This window comes from Diabrotica virgifera, chromosome 5 (assembly GCF_917563875.1).
Source record: "Diabrotica virgifera virgifera chromosome 5, PGI_DIABVI_V3a".
Classification (NCBI taxonomy): domain Eukaryota; kingdom Metazoa; phylum Arthropoda; class Insecta; order Coleoptera; family Chrysomelidae; genus Diabrotica; species Diabrotica virgifera.
In genome coordinates this window covers 40,754,868-40,771,176 of record NC_065447.1, presented here as the reverse complement: position 1 = coordinate 40,771,176, position 16,309 = coordinate 40,754,868, and positions in this window count along the sequence as shown.

Genomic DNA, 16,309 nt, shown 5'->3' with positions numbered 1-16,309 from the left:
ATTACATCATAAGTTACATGCTCCAGGTGACATTAACTAGCTGTTAGTTTTTAAACATTTGTAAAAGGCAACTAGTCCATTCTTTCACGGTTTTGCTCTAAATTTTAAAGAACCGCTTTGATTGACGTGAAATTTGGCATACATATAGCTTACATGTCAAAGAAAAAAAGTGATATTGTGCCGATGTGTGCTTTTGCCCTGGGGGTGACTTTCACCCCTTCTTGGGAGTGAAAAAATATATTTTCAAAATAAGTCCGGAAATGGGTAAACTGATAAGTAACTTTTGTTCTATAGAGCTTTTTCGCCAAGTCAACAGTTTTCGAGTTATTTGCAAGTGAATATGTTCATTTTCAACAACATAACCACATTTTTAGACGGTTTTTCGCAAATAACTCAAAAATTAAGTATTTTGTCGAAAAAAACGTTCTTAGTAAAAATATAGCCTATAAAAAAAATAAAAAAATGGTGCACGCGTTAGGTCTCTGGATCTCGTAGAACCAGAGTTATAGCCAATGAAAAATAGATTCATATTCACCAAATTTCAAATAGAATATGTCGACGTGAAATATCCAAAGAATTAAGCACTTTTGGGGAAAACCTATTATAACTTTTTTAAAGTGTTTAAAAAAAGCTTTATTTTTGTTTTCACAAAAAGTTTCTAGCATTAAATTTAAGCAAGTTACGCTCACAATAAAATTGGTCCCTTTTGTTTTTGCAAAAAAAAATCGGGAAGACCACCCCCTAATTAGCAATTTAATTAGCAAATTAATCGTTACCGCTTCACAAATTATTTTACTTTTGTTGTGTTTATATGATCTGTAAGTTTCATCGATTCAAATTGCTTATTTGTGAAAAAATTTGGTTTAAAAGTAAAATTTTTAAAAATTAAAATTTTGAAAAATATGCTTTTTTTCAAAATAACTTAAACATTGTTAGAGATACCAAAAATCTCGAAAAACAAAAAAAGTTAGATTTGCTTTTCTGAATAGCATGTATTTTTTTGTTTTTCTGTTGGACAAAAATTGATTAAGATTTGGTGTTTCTAAATTTGCATACATTCGTGATCAGTGACTGGTTTAAGCTCTTTTAACTACAGCCCTTTCAATAATAAGGACTTTGAACCGATGAAACTTACAGATCATATAAACAATATATACAGGAGTCAAGAAACTTATGAAGTCGTAACAATTAAGTTCATTTAAGATACTAATTAGTGGGTGATTTTCTCGATTTTTTTACCACAACCAAAAGGGACTAACTTTATTTTGAGCGTAACTTGTTTAATTTTGATGCTAGAAATTTTTTTTATAAAACAAAAATGAAGCTTTTTTAAACACTTTAAATAAGTTGTAATGAGTTTTCCCCGAAATGTGCTTCATTTTTGGTTATTTCACGTTAAAATATTTCATTTGGAATTTGACGAGTATGAATCTATTTTTCATTAGCTATAACTCTGCTTCTACTAGGTGTAGAGACGTGATGTATACAACATTTTTTTAAATTTTTTGCAGGCTATATTTTTGCTAAGAATGTCTTTTACTAGAACTTACTAACTTCTATAGAACAAAAGTTACTTAAAATTAGCCAGTTTATCCATTTTCTGACTTTCTTTGGACGAAAATTTTTTCACCCCCAAAAAGGGGTGAAAACCACCCCAGGGCAAAAGCACATATCGGCACAATATCACTTTTTTTCTTTGACTTGTTAGCTATGTGTATGCCAAATTTCATGTCAATCCAAGCGGTTCTTTACAATTTAGAGGTTTTGCAATATTTTACCGTTAAAGAACGGACTAAACACACAAATGTAGCATGCGATATACCTCAAACAAAAAAAAAGATTACTGCTTAATTATTATAATTATAATGCTTGTTAAGGTTTAATATACATATGTTTAGAAAGAGAGGTATGATTTAATTTCATTACAGAGTACATTCGCTTAGAGCAAACTCTCTGAATGGATCAAAATCTGTCTGTGATATTAATATATATTTTAACAAATAAGGTGAAAAGCCGCTACAGCGGCAGCGGCTTGTTTTATGATGTTGAGTTCTTTATTGAATGAGTCTGTAGACAAAGGTATAGAAAAAAGTCTGTGTATAAAACTTGCTAATTTGTGTGATAGAGGATGATTACAAGAAAAATGAATTACGTGGTCAGTTTGGGTGGGTTTATGAAAGATACTGAAGTTTAATTGGTCGTTAAGTCTCGTAATAGATAAATCAAAAAAATTAATGGCCTGAGAAGATTCTAGTTCCATGGTAAATTTGATATTTGGGTGGCTTTGATTAATTTTGAGAAGAAGTTGTTGAGCTGAGTCTTGATTACCAGCAATGACGACCAAACAGTAATCTACATAGCGAAACCAATGTAAAATTTCTGGATTTTTCATGATGTGATTGGACTCTAAATGATCCATAAAGACATCAGCTAGAAATGGGGATAAGCAACTGCCCATTGCTAAACCATCGGGTTGTTTATAGAATTTGTTATTAAATTGAAAGAAATCTTGAGATAGACATAATTCCAGGATATCTAGTATCGAGACCTAAAGTTTTAAGGTTGGGTACTAACATCAAAAGAGGGCATAGTTATATCAGGATTGAGATTAATAAGTTAAAGTTTATCAATTAATTGGTATGAGTTTAATACAGTAAAATGAGGGGTGAAGTTGATTAGATTTTTTAAGGTATTAAGTATGAATTTAGATAAAATAGGAACTGGATGGAGTATTAATGAAACTGACAACTGGGCTTATAGGAATTCCAACTTTATGTATCTTAGGTAAACCGTATAGCCTTGGAGTGAAAGGATTACCAGGGAGTTTGTTGTAAGGAGCCTTATGATTAGATAAAAATTCAGAGTGTTTTTGATGTTATATTTCAATTTTCTAATGAATCTCTTAGAAGGATCAGTTGGTATGAGAGTGAAGTGATTATCATCTAGAAAAGATGAGACTTTATTGTTGTAAGAATTTCGGTCTAGAATGACCAACCAGTTACCTTTATCAGCTTTAGAAAAAATTAAGTTGTGACTGGAAATTTTAAGTTTAATTGATTTAAGAGTTTTGAGATGAGATTGTGCTTGTTTAAATCAAAGATTGTTGGCGAAGAGAGAATTGCTGGAAGTTGAAGAATTTGACGGTGAAGAAATCTTATTTTTATATTTATTAATGTAACGGTAACAGGAATTTCTATAGATATATGTCTCAATAGATAGACTCTCAAGATCATGTAGAGATAAATCATTAGGAACAAAGTATTTGAGACCATAGTTTAATAATTTAATCCCATTTTCAGTGAAGCTGACATTAGTAAGGTTTTTTATTCTAGGGTGAAATTGAAAATCTGAAAATTTTTTAATGTTATTTCTATCCTGAGAGGCTTTATCATGCACAAATAAATCGAGCAAAGAATCATACATTACCTTAAGCTTATACATCATACTAATTCTTCTTCTTCGTTCCTCTTCTCTTTTCTTCTTTTTCTTCCTCTTTCTTTTCCTCTTTTCTTTCTTTTCTTTTCTTCTCCTTTCATTTCTTCTTCTTTATCTTTTCTTTCTTTTCTTCCTCTTTTATATCCAATTATCTTCCACACTTGTTTCTATTCCTTTAGTTATTTTGTCTTGCTTCATGTTTCTGTTACCTCAGGTCCTCCAAATCTTATTCACCAATTCTATCATAACTTATTTAGACTCTCCGTTTCTTATTGATAATAACCCTCAAATCTTGATCTGGTTTACTTGTCTCTTTTAGAATGTACCTTACTACACACTCACTTTGCTTTTTTGCCTGTTATGTCATCATCATTTTATCCATCCTATTTAATAACAACATACAGTTAATTACTTTGGTCTGCCACACATTTCACTCTCTGTTTCTTATTAATTTTCATGTTACCTTCTCCTCTTTTAGATTCATTTAGACTATACTTAACAATAGGTATTGCACACCTAAATTCATTAGCTTACAATCATCTACAGGTCTTTCATATCATACATTTAAGTTTATAATTTCATATATACCATTTCTTTTTCATTTTTCCACCTTCATATCAGGCAAACCCCATTACTCAGCTATCTTAATTTAATTTCATATTAATTCTTTTTTACATCTGTCTTAATTCTTTTGGTCATCTCTGTCATGTAAGTGTATAAACTTTTGCACTCGAAATAATATATCACACTTGTTCACTTGGTTCATTTCACTTCTTCTTCTTCTTGTGCCACTCCTATCGGAGATTGGAAATCATCAAGGCTACCCTGGCTTTACAGACAGCATTAATCATTACAACAGTATGCAGCTAAATCTAAACACTTCCCATCTTGTTAGGCAACCAATAGTACATATCTTTAAAACATATAAAACTAGTTGCTTTATTTACCATCCAATCCTTCCACGTCAGGTCATTAATTTCTTACTATGTAGTATATATCTTATTTTATTTTACTAAATTAACTTTCACCTTATCATTTTACAAGCGATGATGTCACACTTTTAACCATATATTATACCAACCTTAAATCCTACAATCCAAAAGTTTTTTCTGGAATAGAGAGTTGCTAATTTAGACTTTACAATAGATTCTAATTTTTTAAACAATTTTAATTACATTTTCAAACAGTTATTAACAACCATTACATTTTAATTAAAATCCGAACTAAAAACTACACTTTTGAAGTTCTTAACCAAAAATTGACTTTATCTTATCTTGTCATGTGACTCTCTGTCATGTTATATTGAAAGTACATTTCCTATTTTATCAGTTGGTCTGTGCCCATTGAACTGGCAAGTACCTAGTTTTTCGAGCAGGAAAGCGTGTTGCCCTTTAAGCATGTACTGATATTAATCTTTTAACATCGACTGGTATTCACCATATTTTTTATTAAATCTAACATGTGAACCATATATTATGATGTCACCACTTTAATTAGTGTGCTAGTTTCAACTACTTAGCAGAATGTAAGTATTCTCCACTTGTTTTCTCATTAACAGTCACAATTTTAACCTTTTTTGCCTTAACCTAACGTGGAAATACTTCATTCTAGGCACTGAAGATGTTCTGAATTAGAACGAAAACGTTTTGCACATTTTATGAAGTTTTTTAATAAACGATTTTATAGCAGTATACAATTTGAAGTTTTTACTTCTGCATAAGTTTTCTTAAACTATGGTATACAGCCAACTATTGAAATTTTTCCATTGATTTTATAAAAATATAGTAGCTTCCATGAAACTTAAAATATCGACAGACAAATTCAACCAATAAAACACGCTAGTTAATAAAATAAAGTGAACGTAATGCACAAAAGTTATTATTTATATCTGGTATGTACTTGTTTGGTTGGTGTTTCATTGGAAGTTTCAAAAATTGTATAAAATATAATTCTCTTTAATTTTGTTAATGTACAATTATGTCGTAAATTTAAGAATAACTGAGACAATTTAATAATTATGCTTCTTCTTCGCTTCCACTATTTTCCCCTTTAACTTTGAAAATATTGATCGCACGAAAAAATTGTAATAATATAAATGATAGAAAATCATATTCTAAACAATTTTGGTTCATACAACAAGATACAATTCAATAATTATGCTCCCCCCACCACTTTTTACCATTTTCCCACTTAACTCGAAAAATATCAAACGCGTGAAAAAAATTGTTAAAAAGAAATTGTAGGAAATCATATTTGGAACAATTTTCGTTGAAAATTTTAGCAAAACAATGAAAGAGATCAAAATTGTGTAGAATTTAATTCTCTCTATTCATATATATATAGGTACAGGGTTATTCACGATATTTTGACCCCCCTGTAAACTGCTTTATTTACACAATTAGAAAAAAAATGGTAAATACAAAAGTTATTCGATTTTTAAAATATGATCTTTTGACATATAACATACTAGTGACGTCATCCATCTGGGCGTGATGACGTAATCGACTATTTTTTTAAATTAGAATAGGGGTCGTGTGCTAGCTCATTTGAAAAATAATTCAATTATCTATTCAGTAATATAAACATTAAGATAATTATTTATACAGGGTGTCCAAAAATAATTTTTTTTAATTAAATTAATTGACACAAAAAGAAGAACGTATGTAATTTATTTAATTTTAAATACATTTTACTGCTGTTAAAAAACATAAATAAAAGTTTATCGCAGAAATAAACATTTAGGGGAGTGCATTTAGATTTTTACTTCGGAAAAAATCAAACAAGATAAAACTTTTTGTAATTTCATTAAGAAATGTTTAATAAACAACATATCAAAAAGTTCTACTCGAGAAGTGGGTGCTTCATTTTTTATTAAACAAATGAACAGCGAAGTTTGATGTTTTTTTAAATAACTCCGAAAATATAATTTTTAGAAAAAATCTGACTTGACCATTGAAAAACTCAGAAAATTTTACAAAAAAAGCCTTATATAAAGATTTTTCTAAAATTAAATCTCTAGCTTCTGTATTTTTTTATTTATAACGCTAAAGTCACCCTTCTCACACACATTGGCGCACTGTAAACTAGCGTTGGAAGAAGTGCACGGTTGAGTTTTTTTAATGTAATTCTTTAACTAATGGATTAAAAGAAAGTTTACAAATTGAACATGAAAGAAGACGAAATAAGCTATCTTACGGTTATAATAAAAAAAAATGTATGGACATAAGTACGGTGTGGGCGGAAAGTGAGCCTTACATGAATTTTGTTTAAAAATGATTTAAAAATGTGTAACTAATACAATTTTAGCTATAAAGCTCTAAAATTTGCACAACTTACCTCTCAATCATCTTACTAAATGATGTTTCATTCAAAAAAAATCTCAAAAATTTAATTCAAATAATGCGATGTCTCAAAAAATGTAATTTTTGAATACTTCGTAGTTTTACAGAATTCCCACCATTTTAATACGGTATTACTCAAGTTAGGTTGACATGGTGGTTACGAAGAACCCAAGACCAAGGGTTAGACAAAACGTAACAATTAATGAATACAATTTTGAAGTCGTCAAAGAATTTAAGTACTTGGGAGCGATCATAACATCTGAAACTAACTATGAAAAGGACGTGGCAGCCAGAATTATTGCAGGAAACAGGGCATATTACTCGTTAAGGACCCTACTTAACCCTTAACTTGGCGCGCCTATAACCGCTGTAAGAAAAATGTTTTTGCTTACTGGATGTCATTTTTAGAGGGCTCCCTTATCAGAGTCAATTACAGTTTTTTTTCTATTTTAAATTTTTTGACATTTTATTGACATTGTATCCCATAAGATACACTACTAGGCGTACCGTACATTACAATGTACCTCGCAAGACACATTGCCAGGAACACTACAAAACAAGTACTGATGCCCAATAGATACATTGCCAGGTTATTAAAAAAATACCTCCGTATCTAGAAAGATACATTGCCAAGATATATATTTGTAGTTTGGACCAATATATTAAATATTATTGGGCCATTGAATTAAAGCAAAATTATCAAAATTCCACAAAATATAATGAAAACAATAAAAAAATCTACAATAAATTGTTCCGCTAAAAGTCTTTAGAATTTTCAAGACTTTTAGCGAAACATTTGTAGATTTGTTTAATGTTGTCATTTTATTTTGTGGAATTTTGTGTTACTTCAATTATGAATAGATGGCTTTTTGTGTAGGGGTTTCAACCATACACATAGTATTGTATCAATTAATATATAATCATGTACATTTATAAATTATAAATAAACTACAATGATGATCAAATATTTATTTTTAAAACTTAAATTCAAAACTTCAAATAAAACTTGGAACACTCAAAAAATAAAAGTAGAAAGTAATTATAAGTATAAAAAATTACAAAATTTAGTTATTATGAAAATCATAAAAACAATTACGGGATTCCGTCAAACATAATCTCGCCCTACATTTTGTACAACTCATTGCTGTTTGCCCTTTGCAACAGTTTCGGCATCGTCCTTTGGTTGTAAAAGTTGGAAAGTGTCCGAAAAGATCTTTTCTGACATTTTCTCCAGGTATATTCTACGAATATATGACGTGACTACAAATCTTCTTTTTCGGTGTCATCGATAATGTCATCACGGCCAGATGGATGACGTCACTAGTATTATGCCAAAAAATCGTAATTTAAAAATAAAAATCGATCTGTTTCGGGAATTTCTATGTTTATTTAGATAACATCTAATGAATTTATGCGTTACTTTATAGACGTACTGTATATACCTAATATGTAAAAAATAGAATTCGATAATATGAAAACATACTGTAACATTTTTTTATACTAATACTTTCAAGAAATATTGACGGGACATACATATATGATTCATAGATACAAGCTGGGACATACATACAAGCTTTTGGAGTAGATAAGAACATACGATAAATCATTACAAACATAATATACCAAATGTTTTTATCACTTTTCTGTTAATTCTCTAATGGGCAAAGTAGCTAATAAGAAACAGTTAGCATTTGTCCGTATACCGGGTGATGTATCCAAAAAGATACTCATTCAATTTTCATCAGTACCTGCCAATGTATATTCAAGGATACTATCTAAATTGCCGCTAACCTGGCAATGTATTTTCAGAGATACTACTTTTCAAAGTGATCCTATCTGTTTGTTTATAAACAAATCCTGAATATTATTTTATACGATTATTTCTTGCAGGCCTAATTATCTAGAATTATAGTTTACCAATTCATATAATAACTTAAAACATTTAAAAAATGAATTTACTTTGCGAATGACACAAACTAACACTTTTTTGGAAGCCACTTTTAGCACGCTTACATAAAACGCTCTCTCATTGGTGGAAATCTCTGTGTATGGCATTCAAATTAATTTATTGGTTAGGGGAATACTTTATAGAGAAGGTACGTTTAAAATCTCGCGGCAACTTTACGTATATATAGAGAAATTAATTATAATAAACAACGTATCCTGGAGTACACACCGCCAAGTTAAGGGTTAAATCAAAAATACTCTCAAGACCAGCAAAAATAAGAGTATATAAGACAATAATTCGTCCCACAATAACGTACGGAAGCGAAACCTGGACTCTGAATCAGCGGGAAACAACAAAATTACTGGTACTTGAAAGAAAGATACTGCGGACTATCTATGGGCCTTGCAGAGAAGAGATAACAGGAGAATGGAGAAGAAGACACAATGATGAACTCCAGACAATATACGGAGATGAAAACATAGTACGCTACATTAAATCAAACAGAATACGATGGGCGGGTCACGTACTAAGATCAAGTGACGAAAGACTTCTAAACGCCACATTCTGGGAAAGGCCCGATGGAAAAAGGTCAGTTGGTCGCCCAAGAAAGAGATGGAAGGACGCAGTAGCCAGTGATCTACGCAAAATGGGAGTACAGCAATGGGAAATAACTGCTCAGGACCGACAACAATGGAGGGAAATAGTAAACGCGGCCAAGACTCACATAGAGTTGTAGAGCCAAATGATGATGATAATTACTCAAGTTTGAATAAATCTAATACAATTTTTTTAATATTTTCTTAAAGCTTAGGATGTAGTCTTTAAAAAACACGGAATTATTTAAGTTTGGAAATGAAATAAACAATTTCTTTTTGAGAAAACTAATAAAGGTAACAAAAATGTAATACAAAAACCTAAAATTACCAGCTGAAAAAATGTATATACAGAGTGATCAAAACTTTTTTCTGTAAAACTTACCTAAAATACATTTAATAATAAGCTTTAACAATAATAAATGTACAACAAAAAAATTTTTTTTAGCTCTTATACAGTATGTCTGCGTAACTTGGAACCTTTTGATAACTTTTTTAATATCAGTTTTACGAAAAAAAGTTATCCCTTATGAAATACTCTGCATCGTATATAACATAAGATGCAATCATCAAATATCAAATTTTGTTAATTTTGTACGAGGTATGTCAAAAAATATGAATTTCACTCAAGAGTAAAGTACCTTTATATTTCACAATATCGAAAATTTTTATAAAGAAAAGTGGTTTGTAATTAAAAACTATGTTCCAATATGTAATTATATCCTTCTAATCTAAAATTTGTTTTTTTTTAAATATTGTTTCAAATTAATTATAACCATCATTAAATGTTCATTTATTATTTATGAAAACTGTTTTATTATTAATTTTATGAAGAAAGTTATTCGTCATAAGTAGCTGTGCATGGTCTAACACTTAATATACAAATATAAAATATTATATTTTATCAATATTATTCTCATTGTTTCGGACAAGACTGTTTGAATTGTCCCGTTTTAAATGAACAAGAAATTGAAGAAAGCGAAGATGTCAGCGTAGTTGGAGGTGATATTGAAGAGATAGATTTTGAATAATTTGTTCTTTCTTTCTAATACATTTTAATTTTTTATATTATTGTGAAAATTATTTGTTTATCTTTTTTTTAAGAATGAAATTCCATATTTGTTTGATTGGATTCTACTTGTTTTTCATTTAAATATCTGCCATTTTGGATCCGCCATTTTGAAATTTAAATTGTTAATCTTTAATTCAGATTCAACAACCTGTTAAAAATAAAGACAATAAATGTTTTAGACAAATGTTCTTTTTTATGTTTTTTTATAAAATCCGAATTTTATAGATCCGCCATTTTATAGTTTATAATGTTAACATTTAAGTTAAGTTTATCAAAGCACTCAAAAATAAATATATGTAGAAATAAATACATTTTGTAAAGAAATTATGATTTTACAACTATTTTTAAGTTATTCGCCATTTTGGATCTGCCATTTTATAATTTAAATTATCAAAATTTGATTCAGGTTCAGCAAGCTCTCAAAAATATCCACATATATGCAAACAAACACGTTTTATCTAAAAATTCGGATTTTACAACTACTTTTTAAGGATTTTTAGGAAAAAATCCGCCATTTTGAATCCGCCATTTTGAGTTTGCAAATTGTAATGTCAGATTCGGGTTCAGCATAATCAAAACTAAAATAAAAACATTTTTTATCAAAATAAAATGTTGAATTCACCCATATTCTTAACATTATTTATACAAAACAATTGTTATTGTTTAAACAATTAATAAACAATTAGCGGCGAAATTTGTGAATAGAACTTTTTACTTTAACATATTTATAAACTAACAAAAAAAGTTTTAGAAAAATATAACCTTGTTTGATTTTTTCCGAAACATTGTGTCTTTTCGTTCTAATTGCACTCCCCTATATTGGTAATTTTGTTTCTATAAAAGTTGAACAATAATTCTTTCGCTCTTCACTTTTTGCCGGGGGCCCGTTCGTCACTTCTTGCCGGGGCCCGCTCATTCCTCTCGGCGGGAACTGTATGGGTTTAAAGAACCATTGGATATGGTAAATTGTCTTTAAAAGTCTCCATTTAAGTAACCTTTTTAAGTTTGCTATAAAACTGCCTGCACTGAAAGTCTCTTTTAACATGATTTTAATATCACCTTCACAGCAACTTTAAAACCAGTTGCTTAAGAAAACTAAGTTTTAAGAAGGATTTTATTTTTGGTTTTATTGACCTCTTTCGGAGTGGGCCCATTTATGCTGAAAGTGGTTTTATTGCAACCTTAAGGCTTACGTAAAAACCAAATGGTTTTAATTTTAGTTTTATTCCACAGTTTTAAAGCATCCTTAAAAGACTTAATAAACCCGTTCGGTGCTACTTGCGCCAACGACTAATATGGCTAGGTCACTTACAGATGGTACCACAGAGTAGACTACCGAGTATGCTACTATCAGGTATGATTATTAGAGAACGTCAAAGAAGAGGTCGACCCAGAACAAGGTGGAAAATGGATGTAGAAGATGATCTCAAAAGACTCAACGTCACAAATTGGACGATGAAAGCAATGGACATGGGACAAGAACGGATGGAGAAAAATGGTCAATCAAGCCATGGGCCTACTAGATTCAACGCACTAATTATTATATTATTATTATTTGTTTAATTTTTTCCTGTAATGAGAGTTATAGGTCTGGATCCCGCGTATGAAAAAAAAGTTGATTAATAGCAAGCTGAAAATTTGTTAAAAGCTTAAGGGTGTCTAGTCGGATAAACTTTGATATATGGGAACACTGGAACAGGGGCAGTTTTAATTGTGGAACAGGTTAAAAATTTGGAACGGTCAGACCGCGAAAACGGCACATTTATTGTGTCCGACAGAACAGACTTAAACTCTCCGAACAGAGATTAAACTCTCATGCAAAAATCAGACTGCTATTTATCACCTGTCATAATTCCTGTCATTTGACATATTCTACATGTTTCACTCATTAAAACGCCCATTTGGTGATAAATAGCAGTCTGATTTTTGCATGAGAGTTTAATCTCTGTTCGGAGAGTTTAAGTCTGTTCTGTCGGACAAAATACATGTGCCGTTTTCGTGGTCTAACCATTCCAAATTTTTAACCTGTTCCACAACTAAAACTTCCCATGTTCCAGTGTTCTAATATATCTAAGTTTGTCCGACTAGACAACCTTAAGCTAATAATATATTTTCAGCTTGCTATTAATCAACTTTTTTTTCATTTAATTGTAGTACATTTTGTATCTACAAAGGCTTTTCGTCTTACTGGTTATACGAGATATGTCGCTGTTTTGCGTATCAAAGGGGTAATTATTGCTTCGCGGTGATTTCCCTTAAATAGGCAGGCTGTTGATATTTGGTTTAGAGTTGTGACTGCATAGCTCTACTGAGGACGCATGAGATGCAGAAATAGCTATCTGGAGATGGTGGTCCAACTCTGAATCAAATAAATACAAAAACTGCCTTTTCCTAAGAAAATTACCTTCAAAAGTGTGCAGCTCTCCAAACAAGATTGTAGAAATTTTTTTCATGATTTAAAAATAAACTATATTGTATGCAGATTTTTTTGATTTGATTTAGGTCTTCATTTGGCTGTCTAAGGCCAAGAATGAAACTAACAAATAATAATATTAGCAGTAGGTTTTTTAATTAATAGAAGCTAAATAAAGTGAGAAACATTTTCCTATTGGCTGCTAATTATAAATATTTGTTTCTTTTATAGGCCAGGGCGCATCTGTAAAAATATGATTACATTTGGATGTTGAGAGGCGACTTAAATTTTTTTGTAGAAATTGCTTGGAAATAACTGATATAATAATAATTGACTTATCCTCCCACTCAAATTGGTCCGGAACATTGTTTAAATAATCAAAATATCAGAAAATGAAGAAAAAATTAGATTTCTTTCTCCTTTTTTGATTATAACTTTAAAAGTACTCATTTCCGCGAAAGGTTGCACTGACATAAAAGTTGCGTAATTAAATTTCCTACGAGATAGAATGGGCTAAAATTTTTAATAATTCTCATTCTTGTTGTAAAATAGCAATACCTTCATGTTTCACCCACAAAAACTTTAAGATATAGTAAAACAGTACTGTACATTTTAATAAGATTGATTTAATAGATTTTGCAAAATAATTTTGCAATCCAGCTTTTGCAAAAAAATGCAATTTTTCAAAATTTTGCAGGACTGAAAATGAAGCAGATAGCAAGTTGAATTTTTTATATATATTGAAGAAGACTGTACCTTTCTTTTGCAATTTACAATATTAAAATCGGTTGAAAAGCATGGTATCAGGCATTTTTTTTAAGTAAACGTTGTTTTTTCTGCTTATAAACAAATAAAATATATTTTTTCTACAACCGTGTTAAAAATGAAATTTTTAGCACTCCATACGAGCGTTAAAAATGCTACTTTAAGGCACTAGTGCTTTAAAAAATGTTTAAGGCACTGTATTTCGTATTGACCGTATATGCAATTTTGATGTAATGTCAAAAAAATATAAAATTGGAATGTCAGTCAATCAAGTTCAAGTAAAATTTTTTGTAGATATTGTCCTTTAATTACGTTTGTAGAAAAAATATTGTATGATATGAGTGTTAAAAAGCACATTTTCAAGGCACTCATGTGAAACTTTCACATGCGTGCCTTAAACGTGTACTTTTAACACTTATATCATAAATAACTATTAAACTACTAAATCAAATTAAATTTATAAAAGCTGATTGGAAAGGTGTTTAAAAGGCGCTTCTTTTTTTTTAAGTTAGGTTATGTTCGGTAATTTCCGATATACAGACTTTCAAAGTTGAGCGCCATTTACAACAAAGGTATAAACAATTTTTGAATTTTTCTTGCGCAATATTGTTTGTCATTTGACGCTCTTTCTATGTAAAAAATTTGATAATGTTTGAAAATCACAAACATCTTAAAAAATTAATAAACATATTCCGGATCAGTAAAAAATACTAATTATTGAGCTGAGAAAAAAATAAAATCTACCTTTTAAAATGAAAAAATAAAAAAAAAATGCATTCATTATCTTTCTAAATGGTTCTAGTGAAGCGATTTATATATATATATATATATATATATATATATATATATATATATATATATATATATATATATATATATACTTGGAAAAACTATTAAGTGCCCGTGAAAACAAATAATAAAGGAAATTAGAGAGTTGTGTGTTTTTCCGTGCGGCATTGTCCACGTTGTATAACATCAACAAAAATAAGGTAGGATCAAACCAATTTTTATCTTAAGAGAACGTTGTTTTTGCCAGTCTAAGCCACCACCGCCACATACGATACAGCAGTCAGATAAATAACTTGTTTTTTTTTTATTTTGTAAATAGTACCTAAACATATTACATAGGTAGTTTTAACAATTATAATATTGGTGTACGCTGAAAAGAATATTCTTAGAGGCAACATAAACTTTATTTGAGCTTTTTACCTCTTTCTTTTGTTTTTTTTTGTATTTTCAATTAAGATTAAATAATTACAGATATAGTTATGAATTTTATAGTTTGGTTAATAAGAATAAATAGTTTGTGATTCTCTGATTTTGATTTCTTATTATTCTTTTTTTGGTTTGTTAGAAAATAAAAGTATTTATTTACCTTCGCATACCTTCTATAAAAACTGGTAACATCGACGAAGAGTAACAATTAGGGATGGCGGTTTTTGACAAAACACCGGTTTTCGGTTATACCGGTTTTTTTGCTTACGGTTTAACCTGGCGGTTATAACCGGCCAAAAAACCGGTTTTTGGAAAAACCGGTTTTCGGTTTTTTTAATCCAATAGGTTACAAAGTTACATTTACAATACACTTTAGTTTTCGATACTCCATTCGACTCGATATCAATATGATCAAAATTAGTACTATCGAAAGAACATGTATTGCTTTTAACACGGTTTTATATTTGTAGAATAGGTATATTTTAAATCATTTAATACTTCCTGTATGAGTGTATCGTTTTAAAAACCTAGCGAAATTCTAGGAGATTCGCATTCGTAATCAGTAATTCGATATTCATAGTCAGAGCTTTATTTTTGGTAATCAGAAAAAGACATTTACCCACTTTCAATGTCAAGAGTTAAGTGTGAAAAATAGATCACGTTTGCGTCTAATTCAACCAGATCACTTCTTATGTAAATATTATGCTTGCAAATACCTTTTCAAGGAAATATTATAATAAAACTTAATAATTGTTTCTGGCTGATGTGAGATTGCACTTTCAGTTTGCTTCTGTATTTTATAAAATAAAATAAAATTTGAATTATGGTTTTGTTTGGAATAATTACTTGAGAATAATAATTATGATTGGGATCCGAAATAATACCTAACCTAATCCTAATCACCGTAAAAACCTAATAACCGGTTTCTACTTTAAAAAGAAAAAAACGGTTATATCCGGGACAAAAAAAAACAACCCGTAAAACCGGTTATTGCGAAGTAAAAAAACCGGTTTTAGGTTTAAACCAGTAGGTTTTTCCCATCCCTAGTAACAATACCAGAGTATTTTTTATTTCTTTGTTTCTCATTCTGTATCCTCTTCCTTTGTTGACGCTTTTGATGATTTAATCCATGACTAAAATGAAGAGCATAGGGCTTAATGCGTCCTCCTGTCTTATTTCGCTGCCTATATCTGTAGATTCTATAAGTTATGAATCTATTCTGACTTCCGTTTTATTGTTTTGGTAGATGTTTTCAATAATTTTTATGATAATTACGTATTTTTTATGGGAAATAAGCCACAATTTTACTAAAAAATGAATTTATTAACGTTTCGAAGCCCAAATCGGGTTTCGTTGTCAAAATACAAAATACTATTAAAATAAAACAAACATGTTGTTGCTAATTAAAAAAATTATTCTAATAATTTATTTAATCTGACTCATTTATATTGGCAATTCAGACGTATATTATACAATTTAAAGTAGAAGACTTTAAAATGATATCGCCAATATATATGAGTTGCGTTT